The 27,473-nt window shown below is 42.4% G+C and overlaps 1 protein-coding gene across 1 annotated transcript in view; it reads right to left on the reverse strand.

The window, feature by feature from the left end:
* LOC126285344 (uncharacterized) overlaps positions 1-27,473 on the reverse strand; it is a 336,600-nt gene that overhangs the window by 184,480 nt on the left and 124,647 nt on the right. Inside the window, exon 2 of the mRNA XM_049984659.1 lies at positions 4,383-4,437. The gene's annotated coding sequence lies outside the window, so the exon portion shown is untranslated. The remainder of the gene's footprint in view (positions 1-4,382; positions 4,438-27,473) is intronic.

Raw genomic sequence — 27,473 nt, forward strand, 5'->3', positions numbered from 1 at the left:
CTAATCATTTCAACATGTTCATACACATTCCTTATCTCCGTACAAACATTCGTAACTAAACAATACATATCAAAACTGACAATGCAGTGGAGCGCAATACCGTTTTTACTGCCTTGGTTTGTAGCATAGGAGAGTTAATTCCACATTTTTTTTACTTATTAAACAACCCTTCTTATTTTCACATACACATATGACCACAAACTTGTCACTCTTGGTCACTGGCACAAACTTCACTTACAGGTTCACAGTCTTCCGCTCCACAAAGGCCCTTTATTAATGGCACATTTCTTTAGAATATTACAACAATACTATGGAAAGTTCAAAGGCACAGCGTGTATCATGCACAGCGTGCAGTTTCTCAGGTTTCAGGGGAATGACGTCCATGTATGGTCTCAGCACATTATGAAAGGAAGGACTATCCTGGTCTTGACCAGAGGAAACTCATACTTCACCGCTCCACTGATACTGGGTGAACCAGAAACGCATTTCGACTGAACACTGTACTCGAACGCTTTGTTCACTGCATCCCGCTACAGCGCTGCTATCACGCCTCAAGTTCTTCTTGTGTCTGTGACAACTCCTCTTTCTGCACGAAAAGGAATTTCAACACTAGTTTAGATAGGGAAAAAAATCACTGAACAGATCTCATTTTGGAACCAACAGATGCGAATGGTGTGAAAATAAGAATGCCAGCCGTTGTGGCCGAGCGGTTATAGACGATTCAGTCCGGAACCGCGCTGCTGCTACGGCAGCAGGTTCGAACCTTGCCTCGGGCATGGATGTGTGTGATGTCCTTAGGTTGGTTAGGTTTAAGTAGTTCTAAGTTCTAGGGCACTTATGACCTCGGATGTTATGTCCCATAGTGCTCAGAGACATTTGAACCATTTTGTTTTGAAAATAACAACTACAGTAATAGCTCATACACCCAAAAAATGATGACGAGTCCCTTTTTTTACCTCAACGCCTCACTTGTAACCTCGTACCAGACGGTACTCGAAATTAAAGAGAATATACTCTTAAAAATCGTAAATCTTGCCTTAAATTTTAATTTCCGCTGTCACCTCCAAAGCAGTCCTCTAAAGTAGCACTTGTACGCAACGCTTCCAGCGATTTCCCTCTCGTTGCAAGCAGTGCTGGAAGTCTGCCGGCTAAGTCGTGTTCAATGGTTCTGCTTCCGCCTCTTCTACGGAGTCAAAACGCAGCCCTTTTCGCTTCGACTTTATTTTCAGACGGAGGAGGAAATCGGAAGGCGTTCTGTCAGGCAAGAAGGGCGTCTGGGGGCGGGTTTTGATGCTGCTTTTAGCTCACAATGAGCGAGGCGCGCACACTTACGCTGTGCTATAACACCAGTCTTTGATTTCCTACCTCTAACGCCGTTTGAGTCTAACGTATTCCCATAGCCCCCTCAACAGGCAGCAATAGAATTTCACTGTGACTGTTTAACCAGAAATTCCGGAAAATACCATAAAAAAAGAACACTGACTTTGTAATGCCGGAAATGCATATCCTCCTATTTCCATCGATTGCACTGCAAATTTTTTTCCTTATTTTGTTACCTGAAGATATGACGTTTCTGTGTCTTTGTGTATTGTAATTGTTTTACTATTTGTATATATATGTATTTACACATTTATGTCGATGTATAATTGCTTTGTTTTGCAAATACTATTTATATTTTTACGCTGGGTCTTGCCCAGGAAAACTATGCTATCGAACGATTACAACGATAGGTCGTGTGGAGAACCAAAGTGTTTAGGATCTTTGGCAGTGAACTCTGCCGCGTGGAGCGCGGGCAGAGAGTCTGGCTGGAGTAGGGCGGTGGAGCAGGTGTGTTGTGTGACGCTCCCGCGAGTTGTCGCGCTTTCGGGGGTTTGGCAGCATGTAATTGCGCTCGACTTGCTATGATAGTTTCTGACACGGTGTCGCGGACGGGAAGCATTAGCTGGCGCACATCAAGAGCCCGTTTTGCCTAGTGACCGACGACTTCAAACCTTCAATCAACCAACAAGGAAGACTGGAAGCACATAAAGCTTTAGAACTGTATGGCAGACCTCAGCTTTACAAACTGTTAAATTTTTCTCACTAAATTACAGCAATGTAGCATGAACCTTTGTTGCTCATTGTGATAATTGCATTACCAAGCAGGGTCCCTTCCTTTTCCGGAATGAACCCGAGTGTCGTTGAACTTCAAACTCCAGCATTAACGTAGATTCAAGTAGCTTTTGAGATGATTGTTGAGATATTCCAAGACTAACCTTATTTTATTGAATTTCGTAGTGCTTTAGAAACAAAGTTCACTATTAATTTCAGTCACTAAATTAACTTTCAATTTTCCGGTTTTACTAATTATTTTGCTGAATTAAGTCAGAGTGTAGGGAAATTTATTACTTCTGACAAACATTCAGTTTTCACACAACACGTGTCAACCTTCAGTTGCCACGCTTTTAGTGCTAATTATGTATGCAATAACCGTTCTCTTTAAGTTATTATATTAGTTGTCTATAGGACTGGCGACTGTAATTTTCCCCAAATCTCAAATATCTAATTAACGCCTTTTATTTGTTTACGTAACGACCGGACATCTACTTTCTTTATTAACTTTACCCCTTTTGAAAATTAATTTCCACCAGTTTCATTTGCATTTTTCCTTTCATTTTGATGGAACCCTTTCCTCCCTCTTTACCGACAAATTAACTTCGGTGACTATTGCTTTTCCCAAATTTCCCTTAGGTACACGCGGTTTAATTTTTACTTTCATTAAGGTCGATAAGTGAGGGGGAGGTTACAACTTGAAGTCGCTGCGAACTTGCGTATTTTTTTGGCCGCGAAGAGGATGGTATCTTCTACTACAAGGACCGCTGCTTTATTTCATGGTGTTAATCGTTCACCCATGTTTCACCTACAGTTATGTCCCTCGACAGGAAATCTGGATCGTCCCGAAGTGTTGCTTGAAGACCAGTGCACATCTGGACCCAATAGTATCGTTTGTCGGCGTTCGAAAGACGAGGAGCGAACTTCGCTGCAATTCGCCTCATGTTCAGTCGATCAGCCAGTACCCGCTGACGTGTACCGTACGAAGTACCAATGATTTCAGAAACACCGGGGATCGCCCGCCGTCTGTCCTTGATTCAAAATGGCTCTGATCACTATGGGACTTAACTTCTGTGGTCATCAGTCCCCTAGAACTCAGAACTATTTAAACCTAACTAACCTAAGGGCATGACACACATCCATGCGGGAGGCAGGATTCGAACCTGCGACCGTAGCGCCTAGAACGGCTTGGCCACCCGGCCGGCTCTGTCCTTGGGACTCACTCCAGTTCACGCGCTCTGGCTGTGGTTTCCGGAGCTGTGCGCGATGGCGGTCGGCCCGAGTGTGTCTCATCCTCCACAGAATGCCGGCCATCTTTAAATCGCTTGAACTATTCGAATGTTCTTGCTTCGCTCAAGGCATCCCTCAGAGTGAGGTAGGTTTCAGTTGACGTTTTCCGGAGCTTACAACGAAACTTAGTGCAGGTTATTTGTTCCTTCACGTAGGCCGTTTAGAAATTCCCACACACAACAGAACACGGTGTAAAGAGGTGAGCAACAGCGTTCACATCCTCGAACTCAAACTGACGCCACCTGGGTGGCTGTTAGATTAAAGTCACAACCAGTGGCTTCTAACGGTGGGAGTTTGTACTACAGATTGTATGTCCACAATAATCAAATTCTCTGAAATTTTAGGTAGCACTCGTATTATATGATAACACAAAACAATAGCCAAATATAATGCGTGAAACGTTTTCAGATGCAGTCTCAAACGTGATCTAATCTCTTTAAAATAAAGGTTAGAGTAAGAGAAGGTGATGGTTTCCAATCGTGTTTTAGAATAAACAGTAGGAATTTTGAAGTAAAAATTGAAAGAATAGCGCGCGTTTCAAAATGAATACCGCGGTTTTAAGAATTTTTAGCTTTTACTGCATTCGACCTATAAATAATACATGAAATGAAAGAACATCTCAGACAGTTTTGTTTGTATACCTGTTTGCATGTACATGCACTATTTCCTGTGTCTTCCGTTCGAAAGCTGTCGTAGCACAGATAGCAACTAGTGAACAGAAAGCTTATTGTGTTTTACAGTTTGTGGAGACTGAATCTGTTGCTACAGTGAAATGTGCATTCCGTATCAAGTTCCACTACAGTCAAAGTGATAATAACATCCATTGATGGTATCATGAGTTTGAAGACAAGACACTAGCTAGCACTACAAAGGAAAGAGAATGGACGACCAAGATTGAATTTGAAACATCAGCTTTTAAGTGTCACCAATAAAACTGGTAAGAAATAAACAGTGTATTCAAGGAAATTGCTTAGAATTTGATGAAGAATTTGATCAAGTACCTGAAATTCTAGCAGATGCAGAAATGCAGGTCGGTTGAAATAGGGTTGAGACTCCCTGCAAAGAAAATAAAAGTTATCACCAAATGATAAAAATATGTACTAAAATATTTTACATGCTGACAGAGGTCAAACATAAAATGTCAAAACTTTCAAGTAGCTAATTCAAGAAAATTGTTTGGAACTAGCTGCCCATAGTGAAGAGACAAAGTAAAAAGAGCATCTGCAATAATATATATATATATATTGAAAATAAAATGTGATGATCAAGAAATGCAAAAATATGTATTAGAACATGGCTGTAAAACCAGAATGCCTCTAAGTAAGTTTATGTTTTGCACTGAACTATAAATTGGACAAATTATAAATATAAGAGAGACGAAGTAAGATGAAAATTTGAGGTCCAATGAGAAGCAAAGATACTTAGAAACTAACAAGCATTGGTGAAGTAAATAAAAATATAAAAAACGGAAACAATAAGGAAAAGCAGGCTGGTATTATTTTGACTTAACCCGATGAATTGAAAACTATTAATGGTTTGTGACAAATCAGTGTCGCCATTGTTAGTAAGTAAAAACGTCGTGTGACTAGGGCCTTCCGTCGGGTAGACCGTTCGCCAGGTGCAAGTATTTCGATGTGACGCCACGTCGGTGTCATGGGGATGAAATGGTGATGATCAGGACAACACAACACCCAGTCCTTGAGCGGAGAAAATCTCCGACCCACCCGAGAATCGAACCCGGGCCCTTAGGATTGACATTCTGTCGCACTGACCGCTCAGCTACCGGGGGCGGACAATGTTATTTAGTAGCACCCGTTGGCGGGCTGTGTTGTTACTTGAATCGTTGTGAAGCGGTTGTGTCTAACCGCTGTTAGGAAGTGCGTCAGTTACAATCTCAGTGAACGACGTACATCACAGAAATTAACAATTTTAGTAGGTGTTATTAACTGTGAGTAGAAAGAGGGCGTTCCAATACGAATATGTGATGAAGAAGCTTTCTCGTTGGCAGAATTTGCTGAACACGCAAGGAGCCCTAGCAACTGATGTTAGCAAGTGTCGCCTGGAGTGGATTTGGTTGTTTGGGGAAGGAGACCAGACAGCAAGGTCATCGGTCTCATCGGATTAGGGAAGGACGGGGAAGGAAGTCGGCCGTGCCCTTTGAGAGGAACCATCCCGGCATTTGTCTGGAGCGATTTAGGGAAATCACGGAAAACCTAAATCAGGAAGGCCGGACGCGGGATTGAACCGTCGTTCTCCCGAATGCGAGTCCAGTGTCTAACCACTGCGCCACCTCGCTCGGTACCTGGAGTGGAGGTTCCAGCGTGATTCCAGTGGCCTCCCTGTCGGTAGCTCTGACGCCCAAGATTTTTTCGGTACTACTCCCTTACAGACAACCCTATTGTCTCCAAAATAGTCTGAAGTCAGCATCGTCTGTCACATCACTAAAATGCTTGATTCAAACACATTTCCCTGGGGCACCCCTGAATTTACTTCTGCATATTTTAGTATCAAATAATGAAAATAATTACGTGCTGAACTCTCACAATGAGAGTATGTCACCTGTATCATATGTCTTGAAATGATTGGCTCTTCGACGAACCTGCCGCGCCGGGTAGCCGTCGAGTCTAGGGCGCCTTGCCACGGTTCGTGCGGCTCACACCGTCGGTGGTTCGAGTCCTCCCTCGGACATGGGTGTGTGTGTGTCTTGTCCTTAGCCTAAGATAGTTTAAGTAAGATTAGGTAGTGTGTAAGCCTAGGGACCGATGACCTTAGCAGTGTGGACCCATAGGAAACTACCAGAAATTTCCAAATTTCGACGGACCTCAACAGTTGAGAGGCAATCTCCACTCCTCGTGCCTTGCTGCGACTTAGGGCAGCAGCCAGCTGCTGATGAGAACGGTGAACAGCACACACGGGATTGATCTGAAAACACCGACGTCACACAGGCCGTCAAGACCAGACTGTGTCACAGGGACAGCGGATCATATGGGACCGGTTTATCTACGTGGGGAGACTACAGAGAAATGTTTACAGCAGCATGACGGTAGTCGGTTGTTTCTGATGAAGATGACGGAAGAAGGGAGGAAGATGAGTGGTTGGCGTCCGTCTGCAACGAGGTCATGAGCGACGGAGCGCAAGCTCGTATTAATGAAGAATGGAGGAGGAAATCGGCCGTGCCCTTTCAAGGGAACCGTTCAGAAGCATTTATCTTAAGGGGGTAGGACGTCAAACGGGGCGACTTGGAGCAGGAGAGTCACCACACGACATTTTAATTTCTACTGTGTATACTTTTACAAAGAAATTCATAAAACTTTGTCAGCAGGGCCAGGAAGGATTGACGACTCAAACTCATCGCAGTGGAAGTTCATAAACATAACAAAATACTTTTTTTTTTACATGTGAAATTTCATGATTTTTTCACTTATTAGTGGATGCATTTGTTGCTTTAAGTACACTGTTCTTCCTAAGTGAGAGAGATTCTTCGATGAATTTTTCATAGCATACAAACTGTAGTTACAGATATATGAAACTCTAGAATTCTCCAAATCAATTAAAAAAACAGTGGAAAATTGAGATAATTAACTATAAAACTTGAATTTTTTCTAAACATGAAGTTTAAATTGTAACAGTTCATTCATTTTTTCATAAATTAAATAACTTATAGAGTTTCATACACCTGTAACTATGGTTTGTATGCTGTGCAAAACTCATCGAAGAATCTCTCTAGTCCGCATCTCGTGGTTGTGCGGTAGCGTTCTCGCTTCCCACGCCCGGGTTTCCGGGTTCGATTCCCGGCGGGGTCAGGGATTTTCTCTGCCTCGTGATGACTGGGTGTTGTGTGATGTCCTTAGGTTATTTAGGTTTAAGTAGTTCTAAGTTCTAGGGGACTGATAACCTTAGATGTTAAGTCCCATAGTGGTCAGAGCCATTTTTTAATCTCTCTTACTTAGGAAGAAAAGTGTACCTATAGCAACAAATGCATCCAGTAATAAGTGAAAAAATTATGAAATTTCACATGTAAAAAAATGTGTTCTGTTAAGTTTTTGAGTTTCCACTGCTATGAGTATGAATTCTGAATCCTTCCTGGTCATGCTGACAACGTTTTATGAATTTATTTGTAAAAGTATAGACAATGGAAATCAAAATGTCCTGTGGTGCCTCTCCTGCACCAAGTCGGCCCTTTTGACGTCCTACCCCCCTTAAGCGGTTTAGGGAAATCACTGGATACCTAAACCTGAGTGGCCAGACATGGATCTGTACTGTTGCCTGCCTGAACCCGAAGGAAAGAAGGAGGAAGACCGAGTTTAACGTCACGTCGACATCAAGGTCCTCAGAGACGGGGTAGAAGCTCGTAGTGTGCCAAGTATGGGGGAGGAAGTCGACCTTTCAAAGTCCCGAATCCGAGTCCATAGGGCTGACCACTGCGTCACCTCACTCAGTAAGTCGCAAGTTCGAATTTTCATTCTAATTTGTGCCAATAAATACTACGAATTATTTTATCCACTTCAAGTTCTGTACATTTACATCTTTGTGACAACATGTGTATTAATTTGTAAATGAAAGATACATATTTTGGGTCTCACTCGTCTTGCTTGAGGTCAGCTTTATTTAGAATATGTGGTATGAACATTATCTCGAAGCATACAGTTTCTTGTTGGGTTATGTATTCTGTGCTGAGATTTTGTCACGTTGCTATACATCGACAAACTTGTTGCACCAATGGATGTAGCAACGCTTACAATTTAATCTAGTCCTGGAAACCTGAACGGGTAAGAGAGACACGGATCGATGCCGAGAACGCGTCACGCACAGCGAGATATCGCAGCGGCATAAATACGACAGCTACAGGCCGGAACAAATCGGCCCAAGACTCTCAGCACGCCCGCCATTGTTTTCGTAGCAGCCGATAGAATCTCTCCGATGGCTTCCAGTGGAGATGTTTCCACGTCAACCACACGCTGAATTCGTGTTTCAGCATCTGTAATGGTGTTTTCCAGACAACGATTACTTCCTCTCGGTAACACCACAAGCTTCCTAGGAAGGCAGCCACCTTTGTAATGTAATGTTCTGCCTCCAGCACTTTCGAAAACTACACAGTTAAAATGCTTGGTATTCGAAATTCGCATCCTTGGCGTAGACGATGCTATCAACTATGAAACGAACATAAACCGCGTAGGCTACTTGTTTACTGAGAAATTCTTTCTTCCTCGATGAAGAAAAGGCATTTTTAAATGTTCAACACCAAAGCTGCTACATATTTTCTAAACTGAATACATCAGAGATTACATATGACCTTATAATAAAATTCTTTTCGCATCGACATCTGTCAAAATTACCATAACTCCTGCGGTGAATAAGCTAGCTTGACGCACCACGTAATGCAATGAGAAGAAATTCTCCACTGTGTATGAAATATCGTTGTCAGTTGGGTCACATCATGCTGGCTGATGTATGAAACGTGTAACAACAATCGTGACATCTTTTAACGCAGATCTCAGAACTGTCCACACTAAAAATATCCCGACTACAAAATGCGTAACTGCAATATGAACCACATTATCACTGGTTCCTTTATTATCCATATACGATAATCCGCTCATATCAAATTTAATTCTCAATAATAGGTGGCTTGCGAAAATCGCCAAAGAACGCGAAACTTAACAGTCAATAAATAGCAGCATAAAAATGTCTGTTCTTCCATGTTTGAGAGCTTCAAGACGAGTCGTGCTGAAAATATTTGTTTCCTTTGTCTTTCGCCCATAAAGCAAACAAATTTTCGCATCAGGCAAATCCACAATCACCCAATATAGAACCAGTAGGCAAACAGTACATCTACAACACATATCCTCTTGCTATATGAAAATGGTGAATTACCATCATATGTCTAGAAAAGCACAGAGGAAGTAAGAGAAAGTATAGGTGAAAACTGTTCTACGATCAGTCCCACGTGTCACGTTTGTAAACTATTGCCCAAAATATGATGCACAAGAATAGAAACAAAACTTGCAGATGAATCGGGTGAATAACACTTTCGTTTCAGAAAAGGGTACCAGGTAAGCAATTCAGGTTTCGAACACAGTAAAGGAAAGAAAAGTAATGAAAATCTCTCTTAGTATTTCTGGGTCGAGAGAGTGTCTCCGACCATGTAAGGCAGAATAAGATGTTCTGAACTCTCAGACGAATGGGACTGAAACTAAGAGAAAACCAAGTGTTTATAACACCTGCCGAAACGAACTAGGAGAAACAAAAAGAAAGGCAAGTACTAGTCAAGGAAAGTGGGAGATAGGTGTACAGGTAGCCTACACTTTGGCTGTAGTTCTACGCGAAAAAGACTATAAGGCAGTGAAATAAACATTCTTAAGGGGTATAAAAGTACGACGCTAATATTAACTGACGTCGCAGCAAGCAAGAGATAAGGCACTTGAAACGACTTGAACACAAAACTTTGCACAGAAGTGGGACTGATAAATTTAACGAAGTTGAGTTGGACGAAGAACGGAATATTGATTACCGCAAAATTTTAGAAACCGTTCTTTCAGTGGGAAGTGAACAGCTATCGGTGTAAAATACTGAAACTAAGTAAAGCAGTCTCGATCGCAGAAGATGTTTATTTTGGTTGCCAACTGTTTTCGGCATATAATTTAAACCATCTCCAGGTCGTAACCACCACGATGGCGACTGGTGGCGGCAGACGTAGAAAGATCCTAAGGACACGGACGTCACCTCAGTGGAATACAGTGCGGTATCGTCTAAAGATGGCCACGCCACACCGTCGCCAGCCAACATCGATACCACAAAACGCTATCGATGTCTCGCTGCAATCCGCAGCGCCCACTCTCTCCCAATCTCGCACCGAGGTCAATATAGGGCCGAGCGTGGAAGTGTTAGTTCGTGACCTCAGGTTGAAGCAGTCAACATCGAGTAGAAGCAGAGAGTTATTACAGTCTCAGATGAACATGTACTTCTGTAAACGTTGAGCGTTGTACTTCAAGAGAGGAGTTTCTTAATTAGCACGTCAAGTGATGCTTTAATAGTCAATGACAGTTGTAAATTAGCAAGCACTGCTGTGGCAAAGGAGTGTGTCAAGTTAAGTAAATCATCTTATACATTGAAAGGTCTCTGCTGGATTCCTTTCATGTTAATTTCTTAAATCTGTTGTCATTTACGGCATACATTCCACTTCTAAATTTACTGTGGTGTTTCTGACTATTTGGGAGGAGACTGAGCAGTGGAACGTGTTACTCTTACACATAATCAAGAACGATCTGTCACACTACTACACTTTAAAACACAGTTTATATGTAATTCATGCCATACAGTCTCATCTGGAACCTACATACACCTTCTTTTATATAGTGTATATGATAAGGTACTGTCATCCCCCTTCCCCTCTGTGTGAAAGAATGAATGAGCAAATGTATTTCTACTTGCATGCTTGGTGGCAGCAGACAAGCCTGTCTGCTAGAGAACAGTAGGACCAACGTCGGAACAGGTAGCTACGCTTTCTAGAAGCAAAGAGGTTTCTGTTCTTAGTATGGTCCTGTCCGTCCCTTGTCATGTTGGTATAGGAAGCTGCCTCTCTGGTCACTTCCGTTTGTATTTGTGAAGCACACTCGGTAGGGGCCCAAGACACTCTGTCCGCAGCGAGCCTCTGAAGTGGTAAGATCTCCGGCTAAGCGCGTCTCTGCTAAGTCCTTAGGACAATGGATTTCTTAAGTTCAGCCTAACTGAAAAATTTAATCACCTTTATTTCAGATTTAGATCTAAAATATCTAATGTTATCTTAAATTGCAACGCAGTGTAATTTGGGTGTGAAGTTCAGAATATCTTCCAGTAGTTGCTTCGTCCCTACTTTGTGAGTAAAGTGGAACCACGTGTGGATGATCTGTAACTCTAACTAAGATCATCAATCTTAAATCCGAATGTGCGTGAGATTATAACGTCTCGTCTTGACAATATTTTTTTCAATATAGCAACTTTTCTTTATGTTCAGCCCACGTGGGGTGTACTTTGTGAGACCAGTACCACGTGCTTATACAATTGTTTGATCCATCAGGTTAATAGTAAGACGATACTAACCAGTTCAAGGTTTTTCTTTTGTAAATTGCGTTTCGATGTAATTTATTTTAATTATCAAAATTATTGTTTACACTCTTTGTGTAAACCAAATTGACCACGTGAAGCATGTGGTGTAATCATCAAAGTAGCCCTCAGCTATACTTTTCGGGAAGATTTCACAGAGAGTTAGTATGAATTTAGTATACCATTGTGTGCTATGTTCATGACGGACAGGATTGCGCTACGAACACAACTCCTTTGGGTGAAAATTGAATCGGTTGGTTGCGGTTAATTTCCTCTTTCATATGTTTCAACGTTCTTCGCGTGTTATTTTATGAATGCAGTGTTGTATGCAGTCTTCCAATCTTGGCTCATATTTGATGTGTTCCGTAACATTACAAACTCACATTTTCTCAATCCTAAATAAGGCACCAATTTAGTTATGAATCAAGTTTAATATCCTGAAATTTTAACGGAACAATGATCAATGTTGAAATAAATGTCCAAATATAAACTGATTTATTTCTTTTTATTTGAATTCTACCGGTTGTCGTAAGATGACTATAAAAAGATTATAATTAATGTTGGTCTGGTTGGGAATTTGGTAAGCTAGACTGGATACCTGGTGAAACAGTTGCTCACTAACTTCCACAGATAGCTCACGGCTTTTAACCCGCTTTTATTGTCTTAATGAATCAACACTACAACATTTATGTGATAACTTGAAGTAATATTTCATATGTTGTATTTCCAATGAGTCATCTTCCACAGCAATCAAAGAACCCATAGTTGATAGCCGGCCGTAGTAGTTTCGTCTGGTCATATTATAAAGCTATCTGTTTATGGTTCATCTATATATTTTATAATTTTTTGTTTTAAAATTTTCGCGTATTGGTACTATATTTTCTGTATACGTAAAGTAAAGTGCACTATACTGTAGATTGAAGTTCTTTGCATTGTATGTGAGTAATGTATGTAAAATACTATGTAAATTGTTTATTACGTTAAATAATTTTCTGATGACATTTGTATTTAAAAATACTTGTGTTTGTAAACTGTTCATGTTGATGTAAATTTGACAACTGTAAGTAATCGTCATACTTAGGAAAGATGTAATAAATAGGTGTTATGAATAGAAAAAAATGTAAGAAATAGGTGTTACGTAAAAGCCAGTGTGCTTTTGTTTGGAACGGAAGTGGCTCTCGGGAGTGGAAAAGGTGGCAAGGGTGAATTGGCGCGCTACCTAGAGCAAGCGTTGGAAGTAAGTCACACAGTATGTAGGCAGAAGTAGTTGATGCAACACCAATTCGGATCAGGAGAAGCTTTTCCTGCAAATTTGCAGAAAAATGCCTCGGTTGAAAGCTGCAAACGGCTTACGGCGCAGCTGCGAGTTGTTGGGCTACTGTATGTAAAATTGAACGATGCCAAGAAGAGAAATTGAGCCCATACAGCAAGATACTTCCAGGCCATACTCTGGGTAGTAATTGCTCGTCACACCCAAGACTACAGCCAACAGATCAGATTTTTTTTGTATTTTTACTTTTGTAGAGCGTGGCCCATTAATTGAAACTGTGTTTCACTAATCATTGGCTCAAATGGCTCTAAGCACCATCGGACTTTACGTCAGAGGTCATCAGTCCCCTAGAATTAGAACTACTTAAACCTAACTAATCTAAGGACAGCACACACATCCAAGTCCGAGGCGGGATTCGAACCTGCTACCGTAGCAGCAGCGCGGATTCGGACTGAAGGGCCTAGAACTGCTCGGCCACAGCGGCCGGCTACTAATCATTTTTGAACTTTAAAGAAACTGGTTCAACCTGTTATTTCATCCTAATCATACACCTCTATAGGGTTCCTTCCTGCTGTTCGATTAATCCGAGTATCCTGTTTTACAGACTTATGAAGTGCCAAGTAAATATAAAGAGGCACCATTTAAATTGTTTTTGTGTAAATAATGATAAAGTTGTCTTAACTATTGCGAAGTGTTATAGTAAAAGTTTGCTTACGTAAAATTCAGAGTGAAGCCAAGTTACTAGAATTTCTTAAATGGCTATAAAGAGTTAGTTCAAAGTATAATAGCTTTTGAAAGTACATTCCAGTAACAAAAGAGATTTTCTTGAAGTGAAATGTGCAGTATAAAAAGTGTGTGCTTTAGTATCTAAGTTTTTGATATTTAAGTTTGTTGATTATGGAAAGTGCTTTTCTAAAGCCACCCCCCCCCCCCTGGCCAAATTTTTTTAGCTTCCTTGAAGTTACCTACTGTACTTTTTCTCTTTTAAAAAAGTAATGTATAAGGGTGTAGTCCAACATTGTTTACGTGAGTCATATTTATTTGAAGAAGCAACTTAAACAGAAGCAAGAAAGTAGCCAAATTTCATACTACTGCTTTTCCAGTACTTCATATTTCATTGCCTGGATAGGTTGGCGACCATTAGTACATATTTTAAACTACTAAACGAACCTGGAACTGAGTTGTCCTGGCTTCAATATAATACTATTCATACTGCGTTTCTTTCTAACCGCTGGGTAAGATCTTAGGAAAAGAATTGAATACTCTGCTTTAATTGACAATTAGGCACAACACACAGTCAAATCCTGCAAAAAGTGCAACTCTATTGATTAGTTTTTCCCATTAACAGGACTATTCTCCTATAGTGTACAGTATTTGGAAACTAAACTAAATTTAGTAAGAGGGTTACACGTGGCAACATAGAGACAGGGTTCCTGTCATTTGGGGAAAAACATACTAAATTGCAATAGTAGTGGTAGGGTTATAATACCATATAGAAAATTCTCACTTAAAGATTAAATGTCTTAATCTAAATTAACATAGAACTGTTCTGTTCTTTGTTCGCTTCTGGAGTATTTTGGAGGAGGAGGGGCTCAGTGGGTGGCCAGAAACGGATGTCCAGTGGTGTCTTCTGTTATCACGGATCTGTGTCTCGTTGCTTGTTATGAATGACAACGCAGCCTCTGTGGGATGAAGATAGTTATGCACCAGTTGTTGAAGTGCGATAATTGTGTGGTTCACTTCTTACATGTAAGTTGTCCATGTACGGTTTTGAGGTTCCACAGCAGCAAACCTTTCTTGTAACGCCTGCCAGTGGAGTTTGTTTAGCATTTCCGTAACGCTCTCGCACCGACTAAACGATCCCGTGACGAAACGCGCAGTTCTTCGCTGGATCTTCCCTATCTCTTCTATCAGTCATACCTTTTAGGGATCCCACACAGATAAACAATTCTTAAGGATTGGTCGAACAAGCGCCTTATAAGACACTTCCTTGGTGGTCGAATTATATTTTTATAAAATTCTTTCTATGAATCTGTCTGGCGTCTGCTTTTCCCACTATTTGTTTCGTAAAGTCATTCCACTTAAGATCGCACAAGATAGTTACTCCTAGATATTTTACTGTATATACTGTTTCCAGCAGTTTCTCGTCAATCGTGTAGTTATGTACACTACTCCACTACTGGCCATTAAAATTGCTACACCATGAAGATGACGTGCTACAGACGCGAAATTTATCCGACAGGAAGAAGATGCTGTGATACGCAAATGATTAGCTTATCAGAGCATGCACGCAAAGTTGGCGCCGGTGGCGACACCTACAACGTGCTGACATGGGGTACTCTGGAAATTATCTTTACGTCTGTCGATTTTGTTCCGTTAAGAGCGACTTTTTGAGCTCTATCTTTAAGGAAGTCTTGAGTCCAATAGCAGATCTGGTCCGATACTCGATAAGCTGCTATTTTGTTTCACCAAACGGCAGCTCGGGACGGTGTGAATTACTTTCCTAAAGTCTAGCAACATAGCGTCAATCTGGAAGCTGTCGTCTACAGAGCTATGGATCTTATGCAAGAACAGAGCAAGCTGAATTTCACATGAATCCATGTTGATTTTTATAGAGGAGATTTTCGTTCTCCAGAAACGTAATTCTTGACCATAAAGATTTTCATTCTTCTAAACTAGACCATAAAACATGCACCACAACTCCACAACTGGATTACAACGATATAGGTCTATAATCCTGTACATCTCTCCTGCAGTCATTGTGGAAAACGGGGATGACTTGCGCTTTTCTCCAGTCAGTGGATACCTTTGGTTCCTCCAGCGATCTACGATAAATTACTGCTAGAAGGGGGAGCAGGTTCTTTCGCATAATATTTGTAGGATCTTATAGGTATCTCATCTGATGTTGGTGCTGTTGATTTTATTAAAGAAGACCACAACAACAAACTCCAGCATCTGTCACTGAAGTTTTTATTTCTTTCCCATAAATGTTAATACCATTTCCATGTTTCTCCACGGTTTCATTTATTGCTCGCTTATGGGCAATTCAATAACAGAGGCTAAAACCCTATCTCACTTACTTCTCAACAACTGCTCCCCTTTCATGTCCTTTGACCCTTACAACTACACTCTAGATTCTGTAGAAGTTGTAGATATCGTTTCGCTTACTGTATTTCATCCGCGTTACCTTCAGTACATCCAAGAGTGAATTCCAATAAATATTTTGAAAATTGTCTCTGAATCTATAAATGCTATAAACGTAAGTTTGTCAGCCTTCAGTGACTCTTCGAATATAGGTCGTAGAGTCAGTACTGTCTCGTGTGTTCGCACAGCCTGCCGGGGTAGCCGAGCGGTTCTAGGCGCTACAGTCCTGAACCGCGCGACCGCTACGTCGCAGGTTCGAATCCTGCCTCGGGCATGGATGTGTGCGATGTCCTTAGGTTAGTTAGGTTTAAGTAGTTCTAAGTTCTAGGGGACTGATGACCTTAGAAGTTAAGTCCCATAGAGCTCAGAGCCATTTGAACCATTTTTTTGTTTGCACATTTCTCCGGAACTCAAACTGATGTTCCCCGAGACGGCGTTCAAACGATCTTTCCATTCTCCTACAATTAATCCTTATCTGTATTTTACAACCGTGATAACTCAGCGATATTCACACTATCAGCACTCAGCTTTCTTTGGAAACAGAATCTATTTTTCTAACGAGATTTGTGTTGCACTAACAGGCCTACTTTTCGACGAGGCTCGTTACCGACGAAAATATTTTACCTTATTTTGGGCACTTGTAGATGTATTTCAGTTACAAAGGATTTCCGACCACACATTGGCCATACGCACTGCTGCCAGCATGCACTTACCCGTATGAGGATCGAGACAGTGACGTCACAGCAAGTGAATACCTCGCTCCTGGGCTCCAGGCTGCGCACACAAGGAAAGCGACTTTGTCCCGGGACAGGACAATGACGCCCGCCCGCCAGCAAGTAGTTTCCGCACGTCAGACAAGCCGCTCTGTATTTTCGCCGTCGTAATCGGCGAAGACGGCTGTCGCGTCGCAGCTATTGGCCAGTTGCGTCATTCAGCTCTGCTTAAGGCTTAGCCGCGAGATAACGTTGACGGCGTTTCTACTCGTGTACGACAGTTAACAGTTTTCTGCAATCCGCACGCGAACAGAAAGTTGGTCTCGGCAGCGATACTATGCACAAACGTCACTAAACAGAATTTACACGAGAACTATTCGGAAAGTAAGGCCTGGTACGTCGTGAAAGGCAAACCACAGTGGGAATCCGATGAAGCGTTGCGCAGGTGTGTTGGTCAGTCTCTCTACTAAACCTGAAGCACACAGTGAGCACATAAAGATGCCCAAAAAGATAGCATCTCCCACAAAGTACAGGTGCACGCTGCTAGGTTTCGCCTGATTTCATGCAACCCCACATAACCTATCTATCATGCATTTCCTTCCTCATGAGACACGGCAGGGGCAAATGGGGGTCCAAAATTAAAGCAACAAACGGAAAATTTGCAATGTTTCGTTTAAAAAGGTGTAAACAGGTGATAGTAAAGTAGAAACAATGTAAAGAATACATAATGTAATCAACTACAACATGTGTTACGGTAGACAAAAATGTTCGTTTTTTCCAGCTTAATGGATTTGCACACACATTCTGACAACTGGTTAATGCGCTCAGTGTGGGGTGTGACCACCTCTGAAACCAATAAAGGCCTGACAACGTTGGGACAAGCAGTGAATGATGTCATGAATCTCAAGTTGAGGCAATAACGTCCATTCTTCCTGCAGAGCTGCTCACAAGCCTTAGAGACTGGTTGGTGGACCCTGATGTGATGCAACCCGTCACCCAAGGGCATTCCAGAGATACTCTATGGAATTCAAATAGGGAGAGTGAGCGTTTCACGCCATGCGTGCAATATCTTCCGTTTTCATAAAACATCAACCAACCGTCATCACTTAACACTTCCGGGCTGAGATGCCGTGGTCCGTACATAAGACTCTCCCCTGACGTTTCGTCTTCGACTGCGGAAGGCATTCCTCCGAGGACAATCGGCGAACTGTCCTCGGAGGATGCCTTCCGCAGTCGAAGGCGAAACGTCAGGGGAGAGTCTTATGTATGGACCACGGCTTCTCAGCCCGGAAGTGTTAAGTGATGACGACACCTGCCGTGAAAGCCTTCATTCTGTGATCAACCATCCATGCTTATGAGGTTGAGCATTATCGTCCATCAATACCAAGTCTGAGCCCGCTGCACCTCGCAACAGTCGCACATGAGACCGCAAGATCTCCTTACAGTACCTGGTAACGATTAAATATTGCTGATTGACCAGTACAATTTCATTCGAGTGGTCAACATAATCTCTGCCCACACCATTACGAATCCTCCGTGATAATGTTCCCTTTGCACAATGTTTGGCTCCAGAAATCGTATTCCATGTGCCCTCCAGATGCGAATCCGCCGAGAATCACTGTCCAGACCAAATTGAGACTCATCTGTGAGAAGAACATTGGCCCACTGTTCGACTGTGCAGGTGGCGTAGTGACGGCTCCACTCTAGACACTTCCTTCTGTGAAGACACGCCAGAGGCACTCATACAGCAGACTTCTGGCAATAGAGGCCACTCTGGCGAAGCATTCTGTGCACCGTTTGCCTCGATACAACACGTCCAGTGGATGCTGCGACATCTGACGCCAGTTGCCGTGCAGTACTACGCCGGTAATGTCGTGCGCTTACAGCCAAATTACGACATCTATTGTCAGTTTTTTATGATTATATCGTGAATTACACACAGGACGGGGAAATAGCAGTTTATTGCTTTAATTTTGGACACTGGTGTATTTGATCACCTACCATGCGGCCCCGACTTGGCTCCCCCTGATGTTCATTGGTGTTCACATGAACTGAGGGCTACGAAGACGACTTTTTGGCACAGACAACGAACTGCAGACCAGCGCAGAGAAGTGGCGGAAAGCACAGGAGGCTGCCTTCTCTGACGAAGGTACTGGAAAGTTGGTACAACGCTACGACGAGTGTCTAAGTCAGAGCGGCGACTACGTAGAGAAGTAGCTGGAAGGTTTTCATTGTGATTTCTGTTTCACGGCTGATCGAACCTTACTTTCCGAATAGCCTTCGTATTTTGACTTTCCGAATAGGTGGTATTTCGTAAATTTCTCAAAATGGTAAATGTCTGGATTAATGTCATTTTCGACGACGCTTTATGTTGTGCCTGTTACAACCTCCTGAAACAATTTTGGTAGCTACACTATTAATGAGTTTGTAAGGTGTCAGGCAAATCCAACACCTTCCATGAAAACCCTGACATAATAAGCAAATCTACTAGTATGTCACATAGCTCCGAATAAATCGTGACATTAAATTAGCCCAAGTAATACAAGTAACGAGTGAGCAAATGGAATGCCACAGACTAAAACAAGAATGCCTAAACGCATGTCGTACCTTCCCACCGTGAGGTAGACGCAGTTCCGAGGGGAGAAACGAGGACAGAAGCCGAGAGCAGAACCGTGTTAAGCTACAAGGCCCTACGATAAGGGACGGACATCCACGTCGGCAGCCCTCCTCTAAGTCTACCACCCGCATGTTTTAGCGTGAGGCGTTTTCGCGTCTCAGGTACGTCAAGGACCACCCCCCAGCCCATGTTGAAAGATAGAGCCCTCCAGAAGAACAGTATAGATCTTACGATAACGCTAAAAGGACCACACCAGCTGCAGGTTTTAGCGTGAGACTTTTTAGCGTCTCTGTTACGTTGCAAACTTTAAAAACATTGCCCCACCACGAAAAGTATAACGTTTCTCATTGGATAGACAGAATTTTTGTAGGCGGAGCTTAAGGTTAACATTGAGACCCTGATTGGTCAGATGAAAACATAGCCAGATAGTTTTTTTAAACTAACTTCGGTAAATTGTAGTAAGGAGAAGTTAGAGGAGAGTTAGTTCCGGGACGGTGGGCTGGATGGCTGCTGCGCCGGCCGCTGCCGCCCTGACGCTGCCTAAACACCGACAAGGTAATGAACGCACGCGATGCCGCATTTTTGAGCGCATAAGGCTTCACTCAGAACTGCAGAAGTCTCATCTGTTACACCTCCTTTTTGCGTAATACTAGTGTCGACCGTTAATTAAAACTCATGGTGTTCACATTTTAGTTACATATTATTCATATGTACACTCAATTCTTAGCTATGGCATTCTTTTTTGGGGAACAAATCCACAAAATATGAACACAATTTTCAAACTCCAGAAAAGAGCCATAAGAATAATAACCAGAAATAGTAGTCGAGCTCATTGTAAAGATCTGTTCAAAACACTGGGAATTTTAACTGCTCCATGTGAACACATTTACCAGTCAGTTGTACACATCAAAAGCAACATTGGCAATTACTGCACAAACAGCTCTGTCCATGACCATGCAACAAGAGATAGACTCAACTTACATTTACCAAGAAAAAATAAACATAAAACTCAAAACAGCATTTTCTACCAAGGAATAAAACTGTACAATAAATTACCAAAAGAGATTAAAGAAATTTCAAAAATACACTTATTTAAGAAGGCAGCTAAAAAGTACCTGTTATGCAATACATTTTATACATTGAAGGATTACTTAGGTAAAGCAGAGTAGGGGTTTGATAAAAAAATGTTATACAAACAAATAATAATAATAATGATGATTATAAAACATCCAATATTCCACATAACACCTTCACTTTATTATTTTTCTTCTTTTTTCCTTTCTAGAGACACTCTCCCCTCAAGCTATGCATAGCACAATACTAACACCTCTTCCTCTTTCTGAGCTCAACATCTCACTCATTATGAAGGGATGCTGACTCAGTTTTTCAGGATAGCAAATGGGAACTTGCAGTACAGAAAATGGCCCAAGGATCACCTGTGTGTGTGTGTGTGTGTGTGTGTGTGTGTGTGTGTGTGTGTGTAGTGAGTGAAGTGTTATGAAACAATGTGTGTATAGTGTGTGCAGTGACTGATAGGGAAATATGAGTGAATAGTGTGGCATTACATTATTTAATGAGTTATTTGTAAATAAATTATTGTATACCAGGAGTAAAATCTAATGATTGTCTCTAACTAGAAGTCTGTAAATATATGTGTATACGAATTAGCTTATTGTAAATTGATCTAAGCTTGTAAATACTTTGACATGTCCTATATCCTTGTAAAAAGAGATCTACGGATGAATAAAACTACTACTACTACTACTACACTTGAAGTAAAAATCTGAAACGCGATGATTTTTCTTTTATATAGTTATTGAGAAGCCACATCAGCCACTGTAATTTACGACAAGTTAAATAAGTAATTAAAGATAATTGAGGGTCACTGTAGACCATTTTGATAGTTTTCTCTTTTGTGAAACTTAAATTAAGCCTAGATTATAGATGTGATATGGCATAGGTCATCCTTCGATCGATTGTAGAACTTGGAAACCCATTCAGGGAATATTCGTTCACATTTTTGTTGAACGCTGTTGGTTTTTACCATCTTGTATTAAAACATTTCCTTTTACCAATAGTGCAATTTATAAACCATGTTTTGTGAGTAGAATAAAATTTCCAATGGTAGACTTAACTGCTTTTTCGACGTTATTTTACCAGCTAACTAAAAATAGGAAAGCCTTGAACCCTTTCCACTAAATTTAGTTAGCATTAAGATTCTTTTACAGGGAGTGCAGTGGAGCTGACGCTGAGATCATTTAGTATTTGGTTATATCATCGGAAGTCTCACTGAACTCTTCTGAATTCTACATGTCATGTGTGGTCTGGCGTCTCCTTACCAGCAACAGGTCCCAGGTTCAAACTAGTCAATTCCCTAAAAAACACGCTCAGAGCGTCGTTGCGCGAAAGTGGTAGGGAGACACGATATAGAACAAACAGACACCACCATGAATGTTTAGAAGTTTTTCTCAAGTAAAGTTATTGTTGTAATACAAAAAGGTAGAGCATAAGGCACAGAGTCATTTACGAGCCAGGGAATGAATGAAGCTAGCCTTGAATGAAGTCCCCCCACCAGGATCAAGTCGTCGTATGTTTTGGTGCACCAGTCAGTCACGGCGTTGTCTTTAGGCGGTTTTCCACACGTTCGTTTAGACAAGTGGCAGGCTACCTCGCCATATTCGTCACGTAAAACACGACACATGACCAGTTGAAATACGAAGGGTGTCACTTCAGTAGCTACCGTGTTTTTATATTAAACACACAAAAGTGCATTTTAAAATCCATTTCATTATCCCATGAAAGCCTGTTCTGCAATTTACTTTTCATCATAACTTACACCATATTAAGGCAGTAATGTAACGATCAATCTACATCCGAATTAAATTCTCATAAAAACCTTTCGCCCATTTTCGTAGCAACTGATGAATGGCCATTTGGGGCCATCAACGTTGTCTTTGTGCTCAACACCGAAATGCTTTCTCCAGATGCAGAAAAATGTTGTGGATTCGTCACCTGATATGCTACACTTTCCTGGCTACTTCGGTGCTCGGCATGAGAACAGCGTCCGCTGGTTGAAGCCTCCTGTAAGTAGCAGCCGCCCGGGGTAGCCCCGCGGTCTGGGGCGTCTCCAAAAATTTCCAATTTTCCATAATGAGCACGAACGCTCGTAAACAGAAGAAACACTTTGCATAAGGACGAAATCGTAAAGTGTCTACTTTCTATCAGTTTTTCGACTTCCTGCATCAAATCGTCAGTGGTGACAGACGATCACGCACTTCGAACTTCATCCTCAACGTTACTGTGGATGTTTGTAAACAATGTAACCAGTTTCCATTCTGTTCCATCGCTCATGATGTCTTGTCCGTAAAAATTCACAAATATGCCCAGAAACTTAGGCTGTTTTCACGTATTTTGCCCTCAGAACACGTATCATGCCGGTATCTGACACTCCGCGAGATTTTTTAGAGACCTGCGGCACGGTTGGTACGAATGGCATCGTTTGGCCTGTATGATCACTCTGTCGACCCTCTGTCCGACTGTCAGGACCCTGTTTTCAGGGAGTGGTAGACGTCACAGGCTGAAATCTATCCCAGTTTCTAAGGTCTTTATCCCTCGCCGGTTTAAAAAAGTTCAAGCTTCTACGTCAGTGCAAACAAAAGAAGCAGCCATTTATGTCCTTATTTTGATACCAGCCAACCCATTCTTGAAAAATTACAGATGAACTGTGTACATGCGTAATTGAGTTTGTACGGAACCCTCCGAGAGCAAGTAATGTTCGCTCTTGTCCGGTTCATTAATTATAAAAAAAACACAAACATCATCGAATACAAGGGGCTTCTTTTATGATGGTACAAACGTCCAGAGATGACGGTGGAGGGTAAGTATACGACTTAATACATGGACCCCCAGCTTCTCTGACCGAGCGAGGTGGCGCAGTGGTTAGCACACTGGAATCGCATTCGGGAGGACGACGGTTCAATCCCGCGTCCGGCCATCCTGATTTAGGTTTTCCGTGATTTCCCTAAATCGCTCCAAGCAAATGCCGGGATGGTTCCTTCCTTAATGCGATGAGACCGATGACCTCGCTGTCTGGTCTCCTTCCCCAAAACAACCAATCAACGCCAGCTTCCCTCAGGCAGTGCGATGCCCTTACTGACTGAGGCGTCTATGTACTACAACAGTCCTCATCTGACACTTCTAGTCAACAACAAAACAGATTATTTCAGATTTTGCAGTACTTCTTCGTTTTTATTTTAAGTAGCCTTATGAATACTTCACGTTTATCAAGTACAGAGATAACCACATGTACTCAGGAGAACGAACACTTTTTCAGTTGATTCTTTCTTTGGCCAAAACTGCGCAACTAGTAGCGGATGGAACAGCTCCGATACTAATGCTAATATGCTTTATAAAGTCGCAGTAAGAAAACAGTCAGATGACTCATCTGTGTGCCTATTTTAATTATTGGAAGTGGAATTTTGAAGAGGATGTACACTCATGTGGCCGAGCGGTTCTAGGCGCTTCAGTCCGGAACCGTGCTGCTGCTGCTGCTACGGTCGCAGGTTCGAATCCTGCCTCGGGCATGGATGTGTGTGATGACCTTAGGTTAGTTAGGTTTAAGTAGTTCTAACGCTAGGGGACTGATGACCTCAGATGTTAAGTCCCATAGTGCTCTGAGCCATTTGAACATTCATGTGACAAAAGTCATGGGGTAGCGATATGGACAGCTACAGATGGCGGCAGTATCATGTACACAAGGTATAAATGGACAGTGCATCGCCTGAGCTGTCATTTGTACTCAGGTGATTCATGTGAAACGGTTTTCGATGTGGTTGTGGCCACACGAGGGGAATAAACAGACTGAACGCGGATGATAGTTGGAGCTCGACGCATGGGACGTTTCATTTCTGAAATCCTCAGGGAATTCGATATTTGAGATCCACAGTGTCAAGAGTGTGCCAAGAATACAAAATTTCAAACAGTACCTCTCACACAACGGACGACGCGGTGGCCGTAGTCTTTGACGTAACGATCGAGAGCAGCGGCGTTTGCGTAGAGTTGCCAGTGCTAAAAGACAAGCAACGTTGCGCGAAATATCCGCAGAAAAGAATGTGGAATGTACGACGAACGTATCCATTAGAACAGTAAGGCGAAATTTGGTATTAATTGGTTATGGCAGCAGACGGCCGACGTGAGTGGCTTCGATAACAGCACGACATCGCCTGCAGCGCCTCTCCTGGACTCGTGACCGTGTCAATTGAATCCTAGAGGATTGGAAAACGGTGACGTGGTCAAATATATTCCAGTTTCAGTTGGTTGGAGCTGATGGTAGGGTTCGGGTGTGGGGTAGAATGCACGAAACGATAGACCCAAGTTGTCAACAAAGAAATGTGCAGACTGGTGGTGGGTCAGTAATGGTGAGAGCGATGGTTACATGGAATGGACTGGGTGCTCTGATCAAACTCAAATCATCACTGATTGGAGATGGTCATGTTTGGCAACTTGGAGTCCGTTTGCAGCCATTCATGGGTTTCATGTTCTCACACAGATATGGAACTATCCCCCGAGCAATTGTTCGCGAATGGTTCAAGGAAATTTGGGACAGTTCGAGGGAATGATATGGTCACAAAAATCGTCTTACGTGAATCCCATCGAACATTTATGGGACATACCGAGAGGTCACTTTGTGCGGAAAATCGTGCACTGGCAACATTTTCGCAGTTATGGACGAATATAGTGTCAGTTGTTGATGTTGTTGTTGTTGTTGTTGTCTTCAGTCCTGCGACTGGTTTGATGCAGCTCTCCATGCTGCTCTATCCTGTGCAAGTTTCTTCATCTCCCAGTACTTACTGCAACCTACAGCCTTCTGAATCTGCTTAGTGTATTCATCACTTGGTCTCCCTCTGCGATTTTTACCCTCCACGCTGCCCTCCAATGCTAAATTGGCCATCCCTTGATGCCTCAGAACATGTCCTACCAACCGGTCCCATCTTCTTGTCAAGTTGTGCCACGAACTCCTCTCCTCCCCAATTCTATTCAGTACCTCCTCATTAATTATGTGATCTACCCATCTAATCTTCAGCATTCTTCTGTAGCACCACATTTCGAAAGCTTCTATTCTCTTCTTGTCCAAACTATTTATCGTCCATGTTTCACTTCCATACATGGCTACACTCTATACAAATACTTTCAGAAACGACTTCCTGACACTTAAATCTATTCTCGAAGTTAACAAATTTCTCTTCTTCAGAAACGTTTTCCTTGCCATTGCCAGTCTACGTTTTATATCCTCTCTACTTCGACCATCATCAGATAATTTGCTCCCGAAATAGCAAAACTCCTTTACTACTATAAGTGTGTCATTTCCTAATCTAATTCCCTCAGTATCACCCGACTTAATTCAACTACATTCCATTATCCTCGTTTTGCTTTTGTTGGTGTTCATCTTATATCCTCCTTTCAAGACAGTATCCATTCCGTTCAACTGCTCTTCCAAGTCCTTTGCTGTCTCTGACAGAATTACAATGTCATCGGCGAACCTCAAAGTTTTTATTTCTTCTCCATGGATTTTAATAATAGTGGCAGTATGGCTCAATATTTCTGCAGGGGACTTCCAACGACTTGGTGAGTACATGCCACGTCCAGCTGGTGCACTACAGTGGGCGAAAGGAGGTCCCACACGATATGAGGAGGTACGCCACGACTTTTGTCACGTCAGCGTACTCGCAGGCTTGCTTTAATATTTTCCTGGGCTGGGAATGTAAGCATATAGTACCCTAGCACGAGTTGTCTAAAACTAGGATGCCTTCTTCACTGCTTAGTGGGTATCGCCTCTATGTCGGCTTGCCCACATGTTTGAGCTACGAGGATATCTACTGGCAACGGCCCTTACGACTCTCTTCGGAAGACACCCAACTTGACAAAAGGCGGCACCTGAAACCCACAGACTAATAACGTCTGAGAAGAGCAATTTCTTAAGAGTTACCGACGATATCCATTAACATTGCCTGTTTTGTTAGCCTCCTACATCAGATCGCACAAACATGTTTCGGTTTACATAGCACTGCAGTCTCAGCGAGTTAACGCACACTGGTGTGCAAAAGTTAAGGACGAGTTACCGACGATATCCATTAACATTGCCTGTTTTGTTAGCCTCCTACATCAGATCGCACAAACATGTTTCGGTTTACATAGCACTGCAGTCTCAGCGAGTTAACGCACACTGGTGTGCAAAAGTTAAGGACGATAGTAACTTTTGGATGATGTGACAGTGCCAAGAAACAAAGCTCGATGGAATGTGGACCACACATAGGCAGTACTGCTGCAGTATAGTACAGAGTGTCATCTAAAGAAATTTCCACGAGAAATGAGACTTCCATTCGACGACATAATTACACCAAAGTCACCACAATTTACCATGCTTCCCTAGACTTAACTGTAGGTGGGAGATCATTCTTCACAGGGTGTGTGAGAAGCACTGGCGGCAATTCATGTTCTGCAACGTGCTCCCATACTCGCCACAAGGTTTGTTAGGAGTTCTTGTGGTAGGATACTCCATCCCCCCCCCCCACCAGCACAGTTGAAAACTGTTGGAAGGTCACTGGACACTCTGCTCATCATCTCCCCAACGCATTCCACATGTGCTCAATGGGATTCAGGTCGGGGAACGCGAAGTGTGCTGGTGTAAGCTGGAGCCAGCACACTGACTGGTGAGTGTGCCGTGTGCAGAGAATGCAAGAAGATCGATAGAGGCCAAAGACAGAGTAGCAGCAAACGCGCTGCCAATGTCCTCTCGGCCGCCAGTATTTAGATTGCTGCTGTTGAGCGGAGTAGAGACGCGCAAACTCGTTCATCCTTGGGAGCTAGTTCACTGCTGATCATTCTTATACGGGAACCGTTCATTTTTACTCGTTCACCGTTCATTTGTGCTTGGTATATGGTTCTCATGAGAAACTGAAAACTAGTAGTGTAGGTGGCTGAAGGATGGAGGGCACCAAGAGGGGGCACTTGTCTCCCCCCTGGAGTATAGTTTTTATTCATTACAGAATTCTTACACACTTTTAGAAGTAATTTCTGTGATTCTGCAGAACCTCTCGTTTTGCCAACCGTAGCCTTGTGTGGCTGATCGCAGGGAAATAATACAGGGTTGCGCACGGAAAACCGGATCCGAGTACAGACTGCTCGCCAATTACGGACAATGTGTTGCCCGTTACAAGCAGATACAACAGACAGACAAGAACATGAAAATCTCACACGACGCGCATGG

The sequence above is a fragment of the Schistocerca gregaria genome, chromosome 8, assembly GCF_023897955.1.
Source record: "Schistocerca gregaria isolate iqSchGreg1 chromosome 8, iqSchGreg1.2, whole genome shotgun sequence".
NCBI lineage: Eukaryota > Metazoa > Arthropoda > Insecta > Orthoptera > Acrididae > Schistocerca > Schistocerca gregaria.